This window comes from Lissotriton helveticus, chromosome 2_1 (genome assembly GCF_964261635.1).
Source record: "Lissotriton helveticus chromosome 2_1, aLisHel1.1, whole genome shotgun sequence".
NCBI lineage: Eukaryota > Metazoa > Chordata > Amphibia > Caudata > Salamandridae > Lissotriton > Lissotriton helveticus.
This window is the reverse complement of record NC_136059.1, coordinates 1588303454-1588318206: the sequence shown is the minus strand read 5'-3', so window position 1 is coordinate 1588318206 and position 14753 is coordinate 1588303454.

Sequence of the window (14753 nt, the reverse complement as noted above, 5' to 3'; positions counted from 1 at the left end):
GATTCAAGCCCTTACCCTGTCAGTTACCCTGTAAGACTTGTGCTTCACAGGGAAGCTGTCTCCTGTATCCACATCATGGATGCACCAATCAGTGATACTAGGAACCAGGGAGAACAGATCTGAAAACTGTCCCAGCAACTGGCGGCAGTCATTCTGTTGCTCAGGGGTCAGGGTGGAAGAGAGGTTAACACCATTCACTGACCCATCTTGCTCTGTGGCCGCCAGGAGGTCAGGAAGAGGCTCAGTCTCCTCTTCCATTCCAGCATCTGTCGCCAAGAGCATGCCCACTTCAGACCTCTCTAAGTCGGGCTTAAGGCGGTTGACATACAGGACCCTCAAGTTGTTCCTGGGAGACCGCAAGTCCACCAAGTAGGTAACTGGACTCTTGTGCTCCGCAACCTCAAATGGTCCGGTCCACTTATCCAAGGCTCCACTGGGGCCGTGACCTACACTTTCTGACCAGGTTGAAGCTCTACCAGAGTGGCATTCTGGTCGTACCACCGCTTCATCTCCTCCTGTCTGGCTTCCAGATTCACCTCAGTGAGTTGCCTGAAGCGCCTAGTCTGGTTACTGAAGGCCAGTATGTAGCTATATACATCCTGGGGAGGTTTCCTGGGAGATTTCTCCCAGCCTTCCTTGACAAGACTCAGAGGTCCTCTGACCGGGTGCCCACAGAGAAGCTCAAAGGGACTGAACCCTAGATATTTCTGTGGCACCTCCCGGTATGCAAGCAACAGGCATGGTAAGAGGACGTCCCACTTACACCTCATGGGTTCCTCAAGACCCATAATCATGCCCTTCAGGGTTTGGTTGAACCTTTCAACCAACCCATTTCCTTGGGGGTGGTAAGGAGTTGTGAACTTGTACGTTACCCCACACTCCTGCCACAGGGACTTCATGTACTTAGAAATGAAGTTGGTGCCCCGGTCAGACACAACCTCTCGAGGGAATCCTACTCGTGAGAAAATTCCCATCAGTGCTCGTCTCACCACGGAGGTCGTCACTGTACTCAGAGGTATGGCTTCCGGATACCGGGTGGCATGGTCCATCAAGACATAGATGTACCTGTTGCCCTTGGCTGTCTTGGGGTCCAGTGGCCCCACAATGTCAATCCCCACCCGCTCAAAGGGGGTACTGACCACAGGGAATGACTGGAGAGGAGCCTTCTGCTTCCTCCCACTCTTTCCACTTGCCTGGCAAGTCTGACAGGTCCTGCAATGAGTGTCTGAACTCTTGTGCATTTAGGTCCAATGAAAGTGGTTGACAAGCCTCTCAAAGGTCTTGTCCTGCCCCAAATGTCCTGCCAATGGCACATCATGAGCCGGCCCCAGTAGGAAGGCTCTTAAGCTCTGTGGTACCACCAGCACACAGGCTGATCCAGGCTCAGCAACCTTAGGCTCACTATACAGGAGACCATTCTCCCAATAGATCCAATGTGACTTAGACTGATCACCTGCTGCCTGGCTTGCAGCCTGCTGCCGCAAACCCTCAAGAGAAGGGCATTCTCTCTGCTCCCTGCAGAATTCCTCCCTGAGAGGGCCTCCTTCTTGCTGCCAATGGGTCAGGCTCCAGGGCATCCCCCTCAGGGTCTACCTCCTCCTGGGCCGTGGGAACTTCAGGGGCCAGTTTCCCGTGCCCCCTGCCACTTCTCTCTAATGCAGGTTCCTGGGTCTCCCTCTCAGGCTCCAGGTCCTCTTGAGCACCTCTACTGGCTGCCATTGACCAGGTGGTCACGCATGCCCAGTCAGGCAGACCCACCATCCTCAGGTGAGTACTCTTCTCCACCTTCTCCCAAGGTGAGCTCTCCAAATTGTTCCCCAACAAACAGTCAACAGGCATGGTGGTCCTCACAGCTACCTGAAGAGTACCAGAGACCCACCACTCAAAAGGGAACCTGGGCCATTGGACAATGACTCTCTGTGTTGTCGGCGTTAACAACTCGGCAGAATGCATGTGGGACAACCTGCTCTTGAGACACCAGGTGAGACCTGACAGCTGTCACACTGGCTCCTGTGTCTCTAAGAGCCTCCACCTTTTGGCCATTGATGGTCACCCACTGCCCATATTTCTTAGTGTTGTTGGGCAGTTGGTTCTCTGGGACCACCTCACAGTCTCCTAAAGAGACAAGGGACATCTCTGCGGGACCCCACCCACCTTGGACTTCCACCTCCTCCCCAAAGGCTACACTAGCAATCTGCCGGGGCGGGGCACCAGTGGATGCTGGTTTACCAAACAGGCGGCACCTGATATCAGTCGCCTTATGACCCAGGTCCCCACATCTGTAACCTTTTAGGGGTCCCTGTGGAACAGGATTACCTGTCGGGACCACTGGCTTTTTCTCAGGGGGAGGCTAGGAACCTTTCCCCTCGTTCCCTTGGGAACTACTTTGGGGCCCTCTGCGGAACTCCCTCTGTTTACCCCTGTCCCCCCCACTCGTCTGCTGCGGACCCTGCCCACCTTTGGCTGAGTCTCCCACGTGACCCTTGTGGACCCTGGTACTGACCCAGCGGTCCGCCTCCTCAGCAAGCTTCCTAGGGTTAGTCAGCTTGCTATCAATCAGGTGCTGGCGCAGCTCTGGAAAACAATTATCAGACAAGTGCTCCCATGCAATCAAATCCAAGAGACCTTGAAAATCATTAACTTTGCTGCCCTTTACCCAACCATCCAATGCTCTGCAACAGAAAGTGACATACTCTACCCAGGTACTATTTTCTATCTTCTTGCACTTCCTGAACCTCTACCTATAGAGTTCAGGAATCAAACCATACCTAGTCATGAGTGCCTCTTTCATGTGGCTATAGGAATTATGGACTTCAGAAGGCATGTCCAACAGTGTGTCCCGCCCTTCACTAAGGAACCTTCCCCTCAACCCCAATCTCTCTCAGGGACACGGTGGGAAGACATGACTACCTCATAGGCTCTGAACCACTGCCCAATATCATCATTCTTAAAAAACTCCTTTACCACATCTTTGGGGATGTACACTCTACCTTTCCGAGGTGCTGATGGCGTGCTGCTTCCAGCGGGAGAAATCTCTAGGCTCCTGGCTTTCAGATCCAACTCCCTCAAAACTTTGTCATGCTCCAATTGCAATCTCTTTTCCTCTAGAGCCATCTTCTTGCTTTCTAGCTCCAGTTGCCCATTGAATTTGAGCTTGGCAATCTCCATTTCATGCATCCTGTTTTCTTTTCTGTCTGCCAACTCTTCTGGGGACAGACCTCGGGCAGAAACACTGCTACCCACTGGGGAGGGCGCACCCCTCCTCTCAGTACCCAGTGGCCCACCAAGCTGCTCCGCTGTATCCTCATAATTCACTAAATCACCAGGGGCATTCCTTGCTTCCACACAGGCCCTCAGCGCCTTGTGGTATTGCTCCTTTTTGTGAATTCCGGCTGTGGAAATGTTAAACGTCCTGCAGAAGCTCCTGAGCTGCTTGTTGGTGTAGCTTTCTATTTTCTCTTCCTCCCAATCACAGTCAACAGATGTGACTGAGGCTGTCTCGTCCATGATGACTTAATCAGGCATGATTTAAAAAAATGGAGATCTCTGGCAAAAACAAGTATCAGAAGTACGTAGCTGCATTATGGTCTGCACTCACTAAGTAGTGTTCACCAATCACTGTACATGAGTCACAAATGCAAATTCGGAATCCTTTCCGCTTGACTTCCAATGTTAGAATTGGGGGTCTCTAGTTGGCACAGGTAGGTACTTGTGACACATAGGGACCCTCTCCTGTAGTCAGAGTAAGGTGGATTACACTCGCAAAATAACCCCTGCTCACCCTCTAGGCAGCGTGGCGCAAGCAGTCAAGGCTTATTTCAGAGGCATTGTAAGTTAAGCATTTGTGACCACATACAGTAACCCAGTGACAACACTACAAATGGACACCACACAAGGTTTTATATCAAAAATAAGTTATACTTTATATAGAGTTACCACAAGACCAATAAACGACAAAAAGAATCCACAGTACTATTAGCTTTCAAGAGTTCTTGTTAAAAAGGCTTAATTCAAGGTTCTGTGAGAGTCGGCAGCCCGGGCAGGCTACAGCGTTGTTAAAACTAACAGAGTCTAGCAAATCCAGCAGACCGTGTCGGTACAGGCCCACTCAAATGGCCGACAGACTCAGTGACAGTACCTTTTACTTGGGACGGCCGGCACGGGCGTGCAAGCCGGTTCCGTCGCTGTGCAGAAAGGAAGCGTTGCAGGACGCGTTGTCCCTCGATGCAGTGCAGGCAGCGGCCCGTTGACAGAGTCGGTGGATCCAAGGCTTGCACTGCAGGGCGAGACGGTGCTTCGATGCGGTGCTTGCAGCTTGCGGTACGGTGAACGAGCCGGAGTTCGGGAGCTGGCGTCGATCAGTCTGGACAATGGTGCAAGTCGGGCGGTGCGTCGCAAAGCGTGCGAGGCGGTGCCCAACTCCGGTGCGGTCACAGGACTCAAAGTCAGCAGCAGTGACCGTGTCAGTCAGACCAGTTCGATTCGGTGTAGCGAGGCGTTGCACGTCGCAGTGTCCTTCCAGTCACGGTGCAGGCTACGGCTTGGTGACGGCATCAGGACGGAGTCAGTGAGCATAGAGCGGGCAGGTCGTGAGAGTTGGTCACAGCTCCCTGCCCCTGTAGCCACTTGTTTCCAGCTGCAATTCACAAAGGCTGGTGAAGTCCACTGGTCCTGGGACTTCGGTCAGGGGACAAGCTCTCTTCCCAGCCCTTGGAGATCTTTGCACAAGTTGAAAGAAAAGTCCACAAAGTTCTTTCTCCTCTCTTTGGCAGTCAGGCAACCACTGCAGGCCAATCCCCAAGCAGCACTTCAGCTTGGGAATAGTCTCTCCTCGGTTTCTTCAGGTTCCTTATCCTCAGCAGAGGTTTCATCTTGTAAGTCCAGAAGTGATCTAATTTCATGGGATCATGGTCCCAGTACTACTACCCCAAAATCCTTTGTGCTCTGAGGGGAGAGGGGCCTGTGCCCAGTTCAAGCCAGTTCTGAAGCACTCTGTTTACCAGACTTCTCCTTCCCTTTCACAGCACAGGGCAGGCACATCAGACGCCCCACAGGAGGTGGAGCCAGCATTGTGGAAGGCAAGTACAGTCCTGGAGCACTTTGTTAATAGTCTTCCTCCTCTTCTTTCAGTGTGCAGGGCAGAGACATCAGACGCACCACAGGGGGTGGAGCCAGCATTCAGGTCCCAGGTGCAATTCCTCCCTCCCATCTAGATGCAGATCTCCCTATTCACCACCGGGCTGCCCCAGCCTGTCTCCTGGAATTCCCCAGTCCTGTCACACACAAACCCAGACAAGGAATACACAACCTCGCAGAGGCGGGCTCAAATGGTTAGGCAAGCAAATACCTACTTTCTAAAAGTGGTATTTGCAAACACAGAATATTAAAATAAACTTTACTAAAAGATGTCTTTTATTATTCTGAGTCCAGGCATACTAAACTCGAATTTCTACCATGTTCTCTGAGTCTGCTAGGATTATAAACATGTAACAAGCCAGCAGCCCATTCTGACCTATGTAGAAGAGGTAGCCTTGCAATAGTGAAAAACGAAAATGGCTGTAATTCACTACTAGCCACGCACATCAGGGCTTGTCCTACCTTATAATTCCAATGCACCCTGCCCTTGGGCCTACCATAGGGGTGACTAATATGAAGACAAGGGCAGGTTTAGGGACTGGCAAGTGGGTGCACTTGTCCAGTCAGCATGACAGTACCAGACTGCACGCAGGCTCTGCAATGGCAGACCTTAGACACATGTTACAAGGCAGTTTCTGTGGTTGGCACAACCAGTGCTGCAAGCCCACTAGCAGCATTTGGATTTACACGCCCTGGGCACACTCAGTTCACTGTACTATGGTCTGACAAGTAAACCAAACATCCAATCATGGAACCACTAATCAATACATCAATTTACAGTAGGGAGCACTTGCACTGTGGCACTGGACAGCTGTGGCACAGTGCCCAAAGCATCTAACACCAGCAAAAACACATGAGGCACAGCAAAAATGGAATGGAGACCCACGCCAATGGTGCAAGATCTAACAGCGGGTCATAGAAAGGAGACCAGGGCCTGGGCATCCACTCCAGGACGAGCTGTAGCTCAGAACGGGGCCCAGTCAGAGCTTCTTAACCCGGCCAAGCAAGGGAGCCCTTGCCGGGCCTGTGGCTGCCTGTCATGAACACTTTTCAAGGTGCTGGGCTAGTGCCCAGACACTAGGTCCTTATGTTCCTCACCTGAGGTCTGCCACATAGGAGGACATCTGAGAGAATGTGCCAAGCCTCCTAGAGCACTGACTTGTCTTTAAGCTTCAATTGAGCCTTCATTGGGACTTCCAAGGCGGCTGAGAATTCTGAACTCTAAGTCACATGAAGGAACTGACGTGTTTTGTTATTTATTATATGTACAACACATCACTAATGACATTGGCATGACACAATTTGCACCGCCCATATAGGTATTGTAAATGTCTCAGTGGTAACTTCACAAATGCCTAATTATAATTTCACACAGTCCTACAAAGGGCAGGGCCCCTGAAGTATACAGCCAGTTCGAACCAGTACGAACCTACTTCTGTGACAGTAGAAAACATGGCCATTAAATAACTGATAGCACAAGTCACACTTACAGACCATAACATAAAGACGGCAAAACTATGAGTGTCAGTCTTGGCCTTCCTCATTGCAATATGGGATAAATGCAAGTTTATGTTTACATCTCAGATGTCTCTATTTTTTTTTCAGAAGGACACACACAGTTTATTGAAGTCAGATATTTGCTACTGTTTTTATAAAGTTTGGTTTCTTGACTCTCACAGTGTCCCGTGGCATAGCATAAGGTTAAATTGAAAAGTACAACACTGTTCCATTGGGTTTTACCTAATAGAAAGAGAGGCTTTAGTCAAGGCCACTGGAAATAAGCAATACTATGTATTTTTCACATTTACCACAAGATCCAACATCTGTAGCCTATTGTGCCACTTTCAACAAAAAAAATGTTTTAAGCACACACCAAAAGTTATTAAAACACAGCACACAGGGCAAAAAGACTCTGTACCAGACACTTTGCAAACAAAATCAGTCATGGGAGGGATGCAAGGCCACGTTTCTTATGAATGAGAGCACAGAAAATTGCATATTAGTTTCACCCTTTGTACCCCTCGTCAGTGAAGGGTAGCTTGAGTCCTTGGTTGTATGACGTTACAACGCATATTTTTACAACGCCTACCTTTACAACGCATTTTTTACACTGCAACATCCATTACAACGCACACCATTACAATGCATGCCATTACAACGAATTCTTTGAAACTACCTTTACAACGCATTCCACTACAACGCATACTACATTTACAACGCATACCATTACAACGCATTACATTACATTGCATGTAAGGTAAGTATTGGATAGTGTAGGGGTAAAAATTACTATTCTAACTCCAGGGGGCGAAACAGTAGGGTAGGTTTTGGATAGTTTAGGGGTAAAAATTACTATTCTAACTCCAGGGGGTGCAACAGTAGGGTAAGTGTTGGATGGTAATTGTATGCGTTGTAATTGTATGCTTTGTAATGACTGAGTTGTAATGACATTCGTTGTAGTGGTGTGCGTTGTAGTGTCATGCGTTGTAATGACTGCGTTGTAAATACATGCGTTGTAATGGATTTTGCGTTGTAAAAGTTTTGTTGTAATGGTAGTGCGTTGTAAAAGTTGCGTTGTAAAGGATGTTCCCCGAGTCCGATGGTCAGTGGGTTTTGAGATCCATGTCTTGGCATATGTGATGCGTTAGAGTGACTTAGTAAAACATAAACATGAAGAGCGGAATGCTTGAAGTAACCTCAGTCACTGAAAATTACTCTGGGCAGTATTCCAGTTCATAATTTGTTTTGGGCACTGTGCCACTACAGAGACATATCAGCCATATGCATATCAGTCTTCGACCGGCTTGAATAGCCACTGTGCAGCCCCAACTACTTGACCAGATCCCCTCGGGATGAGTTTAGTCTTATTTAGCCTCATCAATAAACACCGTAGAAACTGTTAACTCATGTTTGCAATACTTCAAGGGAAACAGCAGCTGATAGCAACAGACCCATTGGCTGGCATGCAAGTGCTGGCAGGAGATGTTAAGCATGACACCTGGCTATTTGCCAGCTTTAAAGAGAAGCCCGGAGTAAGGAAATTCAGAAAATATGAACAGAATTTCTGCCTGAACTATTCTGGAAAGAAATAAGGCAATGCAAGATCACATGGGGCATGCAAGGGTGGCGCAGGGCATAAAACAGCAATGAGAGAACAAGTTGCAGAAAACAACAGAAGAAGCACATGGGAAAGTGAGCAGGAACAAACACCTGTGAAGCAGACAGAACTGTGGTATTGAAAGCAGAAAATAGTTTGTAGCAAGAGGGTTTGCCTCTCTTATCTGACCATCCAACCCTCTTGGACCTTCATTGGACACCCATGGTCCAGGTTAGAAATGGAATTCTCTATAATGGTTGCAATCTGAGGGCCATATATAAGACTGATTTTTGCGGCCTAAAACAGGAAATTGGACCATTTACGACCGCAAAATAGGTCTGCCCTATTTACAAACCCTATTTTGCAAGTTGGTAACCTATTATCGACTCGCAAAATAGGGTTTGCGACTCACTATTAGGAATTGGTGTGCCAAGGGTGTCCCTTCCTAATAGCGACTCGCACTTCAATGTAAGATTTTTTTGCGGCCGCAAAACACTCACAATTCACCACCCATTTCAAATAGGTGGAAAGCCACTCGCAAACGGGAAGGGGTCCCCAGGGGACCACTTATTCTTTGTGACTGGCATTGAAAATATTTTTGAAGAGCAGGCAGTGGGACCACGGACCACTGCCGACTCTTAAAAAATGAAACAGTAATGTTTCATTTTTCTTTTTAAAATCATCCCTTTCTCCTTTAAGGAAAACGGGCTGCATTCTTTTTTTTTTAAACTGCTTTACTGAAAAAGTAGTCACAGACATGGTGGTCTGCTGACCCCAGCACTAAACTGTCCCTGGGAGTGCTGTCCATTTCCAATGTGCTCACAAATTGCACCTGCCTCATAAATATGAACGAGGCAGGCAATTTGCGACCCCATTAGGAATCTAGTCTGAACCACACCCCACAAGTTGTAGCATCACAGTACACTTTAGTACTATGTCTCATGTGCTACACTAATGCCTAAATATGATGGCACGATATGCAAGTTTATATATTGCTTCCATCCACAGGTGGCCTTTCCCTCCAGCCAGAAGGTTTCATACTGGGAAAATTAGACTACATGGCTTTCCATGTGTTTTCCCAACAAGGAATAGGATTTCTTCCAGTTAAACTCCGGAGTGGAGAGATTTTAATTGCCTTCTGGTGAGCATTGAACATGTTTCTCACCACCTTTGCGCCTTCATCAGGTGGAAAACAATAGGAGGTTTTGCTGGAAATTTTAAGCTTTTGATATTCATTGTTTGGGTGGCTCAGATACAGTTTCACACACCATTGTTAAGGCGCGTGGTTCATTGAATCGGATTCTTTGGTCCACTGAGAACGAGTAGGAGTGGGTTAGGTGTGAAGCGATGTAGATTAACCTGTTGCCATTTGTTTCATTCTTTTTCAGTCTGTTTATCAGTTGTATAAGATTCATGAGTAACAATTTGGTTAGAAAGTAATCTAAAGGTGCACCTGCTGTGAATTTCAAAATAGTTGATTTCCCATCCTTATTAAGGGAGAGTTGACGTTTTCAAAGACTGGTGTAACGGAGACTTTAAAGTTTATTATAAGTAAAATGGTAATTTAATTACGTTTACGTTTCATTTAGAGGTAATTAAGGTAATGGTAATGTAAAATCTTTAATGTTACCCCTCTACTAGTGTTAAGTCTCACCTCTTTTTATGATAGCTCATGTTTAGTCCCACCTTTACCACTTTAATGTTTGAATCTCTGCTCTTTATCAAATGCACCACTTCTCTGCTGAGTGTTACCTTATGTAATAGGTACTGTAATCAGGGCAAATTCTCCCCAATAATACTATTGTTAAGGCGTCCCTGGTTGAGAGGCCCAGGAACGGCCCTAAATTGGATTGCCCAGGACAGCACCCTGGGCGGAAAGAAAATTTGATGTATGTTGTGGGGGCGAGGGGTGTTGTGGAGTGACGACAGGAGGTGTGATAGATGGGAGGAGGGCAGGGTGTTGATGAGGTGCTAACAATTACACTCAGGTACATTAAGGATTGATTACAAAGTCTTTAACAGGATCCGATTGAGACCAAGTGGGATGGAAGAGCTGCTGTTTGTATGACATTAAGTAAGGGAGCTCCCTGCTGAGTCCCTCAGAATATTGGTGCCCATGGGCCTGGATCCAGCTCGCCTATGCCCAAGGCCGGCCCTGGTAAGACCCCAGTAATTAATAGACAAACTCAACAATACAAAGCGGTGTATGGGCGGACCTGCCAAGTTTGGAGCTTGAGAACCGGTACAAGTCTCGTTGTCTAGTCAATATACTGTGATTCTGGGTAAATCAATTAATCTACCCAAAAAAAATGTGACCGTGTGTACTGTAACTGGTGCTCATGTAAAGCACTCCAATGTGTTGGGTAGAGGTCGCGCTGTACACAACTGCAAAGAACCACTAAGGGTCTCATTAATGAGGAAGTCATGCAACGCAGCAAGTCACCTTACTGCACTGCACTAAATGACAGGGAAAGGGCATGAATCCTGGGAGGCATATTCCTCTTTCCATGTGTGCTGCAGAATGCCGCACAAATAGAAAGAGGACGAAACAAGGAGAAATAGAGTTATTTCTCCTTGTTGTGCCTCCAGTATGAAGGTGTACATTTTTGGCACTTCCAAGGTTTACAAGTTCTTGTAGATCTGGGGATGCATCAATGGTTCATGGAAGTTGAGTGGGAACACCTACACAACGCCTATGGAACGCCTACCCAGGGCAGAGTAATGTAACGCAGCAATTTGCACTGTGTTGCGTTACTCTATATTTTTTAAGCCACTCAGAGCTGTGTAAAGTGGCTTTCCGTGACTTCAAACATATTTACCACTTTGCGTGGTGCAATTGTGACACAAAAATGTTGATCCTCAGCTGGACATGAGCTTCTGACATACTCGACCATTCAAAAGTTCTTTGAGCATTAGAGGAGCTAGGCATTGCGCCGCCCGGAGTGGCCCTTGCTTTTCCCGCCCATGGTGGCCGAATTGAAGAGGGGGGGTGTTTGCTGTCGTTTCCTGTGTTTCCCACCTGACGGCCGCAGATAAGAGCGGAAGGCCAGGCGTAGGGAGCCAACCTCCCCCAAAACATGTGGCGCCAGGGGTGGCATGAGGGCCGCCCCCTTGCTACGCCACTGTCTTTGAGCAACTTTTTCCTACACAAGGATAAAAATAAATCATTTCACATGGGTCTTCTACCTCAAAAGCAGGTCTGAAAAGCTCGGCATGTGAGTTGAGATCTTGTCTCACAAACATGAATTTAGGAATATTTCTAGACTTCTGAAGTGAGAAAATGCAACAATTTTATTGACAGATTTGATTATTTTAAAACAATAAAAAATGTATTTTGTCACATTCGTATAGCTGAAAACAGCAAGTAAAGCTTTTTCTGGAGACAGGATAAATCGAGTCCATTATAAGACTTGCTAAACTAATTAGGTTGTGTTCTCAAACAAAACAGCTTTTTGTATTTCGTTGTTATGACTCCTCTGTTACAAGTTATGCTACAAATCAAATGTGACTCTTTCGAGACAGTCTTAATTAAAGCCTGGATAAGCAATAATATGCAGGTAACCAGGAAGAGCTTTCAAGGAACAAAAGGGGATCGATCATGTAGAAAAAACAAGTGTGTCATGATGCTTCCATCACTGAGAATATGGATATAACAACCTTGTTGGCAGCTTCTTATGATGCGCTTCAATTTTTGAAAAGATCATGCCAAATTGTGAGCGGATCTCCCTTGGTTTCCGACACTGATTAAGGGAACTACTGTGCGGGGTCAAAAATTGATTTATCATCCGCACGCAGAGCAAAAACTCTCTAATTGGTGTGCTACGCACCGGTGTTATTGAGGATAACAAGTTTTGACAGAGAGAACTTATATAAACAAGATTATTGATGTGCCTTTTTTGGGGGTATAATCAGCTGTGGTCTAATAATCAGCTGTGGCCTATGCAGGTAAGAGCGGTGGGGAGGAGGTGCCGAGTTGGGGGGGGGGGGGGGGTGAGGGGATTTTGACAGACGACGAGGGAAAATGTATTATTTATTTAATTTCCCCTTATCATCGTCCGTCAAAAATCCCACCCACAGGGCCTTAACGCTCTTACCTGCACAGGCCGCGTCTGGGTATACTGTAAGAACAGCTCAGCACCTTGAACTGAACATCTCCGTAACAGTCAATCGGTGTTATTTACACCAATTCTGCGCGTGGCCCAAAATGATGCAGAACTGGGCAATGCGAAACAAAGCGTGGCGTAAATTTACTTACAATAATAAAAGCGTGCAGAAACAACGCAAAATTGCAACAGTATGGAACAAGTGCTCCCACATCCCTTTGTAAATAACACCCAATATGATTTAATCCACATCCGCCGTGCGGATTCCTGAATTCCTTACAGTCCCTACAAGGTATGCAAATGTTGGTATGTTATCTGGCACTAGTTGAAGAGATGAGGGGTGGGACGCCAAAAGTACTTAAGACAAAGGATACAAGCTACTCCTGACCTGTGCCAGAAATATACTAATCTCCTTTTGAATCGCTCATTTTGAATTTGTGGATGCTGTCCGTCTATGTCTCTATGGAAAGTGGAGTGAGCATGAGAAGGGGGATCATTATTGTGCTACATTTGTTAATCTTGGTAGTTGGACAGGAAGGTGTAGTGTAGTGGTTCTTAACCTATGGTCCAAGTAGCAAGGGATTTGTAACACCTACTCAAGGGGTCTGTGACTGCTTAGAAAATTAAATAATATTAGCAGAATAATAAAGTGCGCATAAATGTAGAAGCAAAAGGCCAAACAGAACATTTTAAAACGTTCTGATACTTTGCTGGAATTTGAAACTAGAGGCTAAACGTTAATCCTCATTTTCACTCGTGGGAGCTGTGGAAGGGGATCAAAAAGAATATAATATAGTATAGAATAGAATATAGAGGCCTCAGTTGAATTTGGAAAACCCCAACCTTTTTGTTACAATTTAAATGTTGATTTCATTATATTGATGTTTTCCATTTTGGGGGGAATTATTTAAAATGTCATAGTTTGTGTATGTTTCATGAATGATTGTGCTTGTATTTTTGTGTATTGTTTTGCGGTTCATCAACTAAATATCTTAGGGCGGGTCCCCAGCTTCCAGTCTTGTCTCAGAGGCCGTTCCACGGATTCCAGTAATAATTCAGTGGGGGTCCCGGGATCCCAATAATGATCAAGTGGGGGTTCCACAGAAGTTGAAAAAACACTGGGTTAGAGGATTTTCAGCGCACCAGGAAAAATAGGAAGTTGCCCTCTGGGGCACTCTCCATACATTGAAAGGTAAGTTTAGGGCCTGCTTGCTCAATATTTGGTGCCCCACTCTCGATGCAGCCCTAAACTTATTGAGAGACTTGTGCCTTCTACTGTCCATTCTGAAGTGGTCTCCTTTAGGGATAAGCAGTTTAATGTGCTCCATTGTGGATAATTGGGAAGCACATATATTTCTAGGTCAAGCCTAGTGACAGCGCGCATATGCTGCTCGCTCTGCGAGGCATGCTGTATTAGGGTATGCACTGGAAGCTCCGCCCACTCTCCTCCCATATTTGGTATTGGCTTTTGTCATTGTACTTTTTAAATGCTGGCTTCTGATTCGTAAATAGGCCCTCCTTGGTACATCCTTGTCTCCATTTGTTCCCGCCCATAACGACTGGACTTTTTACTTGGCTTGTTGCCCGGTCTGCATAATAAGTGCGTGAGCACTATTTTGTGTATTGACACTGATGGGGGACAATGGCGGCTGCTTTTCTTTGTATTTGCATGCTGAGTGCGGCGCCTGCTTCAGGAACACCGAGCTCTGTTAATTTTTTATTTAATTTTTCACTTTATTCCTGAGCGCGACGCCTGCTTCAGGGACACTGTGCTCACTTTATTTATTTATTTATTTATTTCACTCTAATCCTCAGTGCAGTGCCCGCTTCAGGGACACTGCGCTCTCTTTTTTTAAAAAAAAAATTTCACTTTCATTATAAGGGCGGCGCCCGCTTCACGGACACGCGCTGAGGTCTCAGCGTCTGATATGCTGCCAGGGGCAGCTGCTGCTATCAGCACACTTCAACTTCTTCGCTGCCCAATCCATCAGCCAGTCCAGGCTTGCCTCCTCTTTTGGCACCCACCCTCCCTCCCTCTGCGACTATATGTCAGCCCAGTTTCCACATTGCTGTAGTATGTTACGTACCATAAATGCAGGGCTCGAGTCGGGGTACCACGCGGGTGGACGGCGTCCCCCCACTTATTTTACCTGGGAGCTTGATAACTATAAACTGCAACTGAGTGCACGCTACCTTTCGTGACATCACTTCCTGTTGTGACGTCAGCGTCCCCCCACTTATTTTTTTAGGACTTGTGCCCTGCAGAAATCAATCAAGGACCCACATTGCCCTATATGTAAAGCTCCTCCCTGCCTCGGTATGGCACGTACCATAACCAAACTAGTATCCTCAGAGTGCCAGTGTAAGGTGCCGATACCAGGAGAGGCAACCCCACTGTGCGATGTATCTGGCTAGCC